At 44.0% G+C, this 3,648-nt stretch overlaps 1 pseudogene; it reads left to right on the forward strand.

The window, feature by feature from the left end:
* The first annotated feature begins 617 nt into the window (after positions 1–617).
* On the forward strand, positions 618–824 carry LOC142283459 (U2 spliceosomal RNA; annotated as a pseudogene).
* Positions 825–3,648: the final 2,824 nt, after the last annotated feature.

Consider the following 3,648-nt stretch of genomic DNA (forward strand, 5'->3'; position numbering starts at 1 on the left):
CGTCGCGCATGTGCAGAACGGAGAAAAGGCTGCGCTCACTTCCTAATGAAAGGGAGTGAGACGCAGCTGGGAAGGGAAGGGAAAAGATTAGGGTTTGGGGATGATGAAAGGGCTTTCTACGGGCAAGGATGGCAAAGGGTGGCAGTGACGGAAAGTCAGGCAGCCTGTCCTGTCCTGTCCTGTCCGTCCGTCTTTTTGTATCATGAATTGGAAAGACTGCAAGGGGGAGGGGAGGTGCTTGGAGGAGGAGGAGTTATTCAGATTAATTGCAGTGGGCGGCGGCTGCAAAAAGCATCATTCTTCTTGTTTTTGCTCTGCAAAACAGCCTTTTCAAGGGTTGGCTTGGGTGACAAAATGTCTTCTGTAGGCGTGGGTTTGTCTCCCTCTCCCTAAGATGTGTCCGGTATAGGCCAGGGTGCCACTCAAGGCCGTAACCAATTCGGGTTATAGCTTCTCGGCCTTTTGGCTAAGATCAAGTGTAGTTTCGGAGGACGCTACCTTGGTCGGTACTGGAAGGTGCCTGGGATTGCACGTCTGCCGGCCTTGAGGAAGTGTGTGCGCCTTCTGGTGACACATAGCCCTCTTGTGCCTGGACGGTTCCCAGGCAACGGGAGGCGATCACCTTTGTTATTTTGAAGTCCTACTGATAAACAGAAAAAAAAAAAAATTAAATCTGTTCTTATCAGTTTAATATCTGATACGTCCCCTCTCTGGGGACCATATATTAAATGGATTTTTAGAACAAGGAGATGGAAAAAATCTTGCTCTGTCCACTCCACGCATTGACCTGGTATTGCAGTACCTCCAGGACCGGTGCACCCCTTCTTAACCCAGTTTCCAAAAGCAGAACTCAATTCACCTGATTCAAATGAGCCCCATTAGTGAATTGAAAGAAAGCAAAAACTTTATATGCACCTCAATTTGGCCAATTCACTTTTCACACTTTCACCCTTTTTTTATCTTTCACACCTTTTACTTGCTTTATTGATGCAAAAGCTGTGCCAAATAGCAAACTCATCTCCACTCAACTTGACCAACTCTGCTATGTCCCGTGCAGTATCTTATTCTCAGTCTTATCTAGATCATTTGCAATTGAATAGAATAGATCCCTTTTGGACACATTGGATTCAGCTGCTGCAGTGACTGCAGGTGTTAGAAGATGCAGACTTGGCATCAGGTGCTGTCTATCAGATTCCACTCCAATTAAAGCTTCCATTGTTTTTCGGTGTTTTCTTTGAGCAATGATGATGTCTTTAGTGATCTGTTGGCTCCCTCTCCTGGAGGAAGAGTTTGCTTGCTCTTGGACTTTCAAAAAGAGAGGTCATGATAGACATTTAGCTTCTGAGCCCAATTGGGGACAGTCATGGGTGATGAATGTTTTGCAACCTGCTGCGAAGCCTGATACCGCAATATAAGGAACGTCAAATACTAAGAATGGGCGGCCTATGAAAGAATTAGTACTTTCATTAAGCATACTTAAACGGCTAATTGGGAATAGACAAACTGTAAAAAGCCCTCTGAGAAAGCCCCTCTCTAACCTTTGTTAGTAAGCTTTTCTGTAGTCTGCCTGTTGATGTATTTTCCGTTTGAACAGTGCACAACATGAAGTGACGGAACACTGGCTTGTCACAATGTCCCCCGCTGACATCACGATAGCGCTGCTGCCTAGAAAGCCAGCTGCGCAGCAGAAGTTGCTCTTTGGGTGGGATGGTGGGCTAATGTATCTATTCCTGCTTGGTGTGAGTTTGACATGATCTAGAGCAACGAGTTCCAGTGGCTAGCGGTTGATTATTGGCTGTAATGGGGCTTTCTGGCTGGTGCCAGCCTTTCTTCTTAGCACACAGGAACCACAATCCCTACACCATGCTTCGATGGATTCTCTCATCCCAGCCCAGTAAAACTACATATTTCACACAGTTATAAGCAGCCCATGGGCATTCACCTGGATTAAAACCCATAACAGCTCATAGACCAAACAATCAATCTACCACTGGACCAAAGACAGGAAGCTAAATCCACTGCCTGCGGTAACTAACTTAATCCTATAGTCTACTCACACAACAAACCCAAGAGAAAGGAAAAAAACATGGCTTCGATTATCCATCCAATGAAAACGCATAACCATTGTGAGCCATTGGACAATGCAATTGCACACATGGTGACATGGTGCACGGCCCAATGAATCAAGTCTGTACTTCATATTCACGGTTTAAGCCCTTGGGTTCTAATGTGTCCAGAGTACATATCCAGAAAGATTCCCTTTCTTTGTGCTAAGCACAAGTCAACAATACGTTGTAAGCAGATTCTATTACCAGTCCCACACCATTTTGTGACGCATAATCGCACAGTGGCCCAATTAAGATTCCAAGTCATCGAACATGTCCCAGCCATACGCAGAGGAGGCGATAGAATTAGGAAGCTCAAAGAAAGGGAATCTTTCTGGATATATACTCTGGGCACGTTGGAACCCAAGGGCTTAAACCATGAATATGAAGAACCGACTTGATTCATTGGGCCGTGCACATTTTTTCTAACGCCCGGTTCTTTTTCGTGTTCACACTATATATGGCTCCAGTATGTATGGAGTTCCATTCTTCCTTGTTTTTTATTTGTCATGTTTGTCTGATTACCTTGTCTAACAGTTTTTTCTCCCCTTTCTTTACCTTCCAGGTTCCCATAGTCACGTGAAATATCCCTGTTGCACTTGATTACGGCTCACTATTCACTATAGGATGTCTTATATCTAACATCACACTCTCACCCATCAGCACTCTATAGGTTTGTATAAGGTATGCGCTTACACATCCGGTCCTCCATAGGTATTTCCACTTATGTAGCACTATCCCTATGATCACTCATAACTCATACCCTTGTAGTCAATTACAGCCTCCTCTCTCCCCTCTCCCCTTCTCCCTTTCCATCTATAATTTTGCCAGTACAATATTAGTTTACATTAGGCACACACTCACATATTCCTTTCCTTAGTGACTTATTGTAATTCACATTCGCATACAATTCTCTATGCCTGCCCCATTACTACATTCATACCTACTTGACCCTATCCTGATACCCCTTGTCTCACCTTGTTGGTCCCTACACCTGTTATCATCTCCTTTCCTGTGTCTGTCTTGTCACACAACACATTTTAGCATATCCCTTGTGCTCCTTATTACCTGTCCTGCCTATTAGAATTATGTCCATTATGTCCATGCATGGCCCAATGAATCAAGTCTGTACTTCATATTCATGGTTTAAGCCTTTGGGTTCCAATGTGCCCAGAGTATATATCCAGAAAGATTCCCTTTCTTTGAGCTTCCTAATTCTATTGCCTCCTCTACGTATGGCTTGGACATGTTCGATGACTTGGAATCTTAATTGGATCACTGTGTGATTATGCGTCACAAAATGGTGTGGGACTGGTAATAGAATCTGCTTACAATGTATTGTTGACTTGTGTTTAGCTCAAAGAAAGAGAATCTTTCTGGATATGTACTCTGGGCACATTAGAACCCAAGGGCTTAAACCGTGAATATGAAGTAAAGACTTGATTCATTGGGCCGTGCACCATGTCACCATGTGTCCAATTGCATTGTCCAATGGCTCACAATGGTTATGCGTTTTCATTGGATGGATAATCGAAGCCATGTT

The sequence above is a fragment of the Anomaloglossus baeobatrachus genome, unplaced genomic scaffold (genome assembly GCF_048569485.1).
Source record: "Anomaloglossus baeobatrachus isolate aAnoBae1 unplaced genomic scaffold, aAnoBae1.hap1 Scaffold_540, whole genome shotgun sequence".
Taxonomy (NCBI): Eukaryota; Metazoa; Chordata; class Amphibia; order Anura; family Aromobatidae; genus Anomaloglossus; species Anomaloglossus baeobatrachus.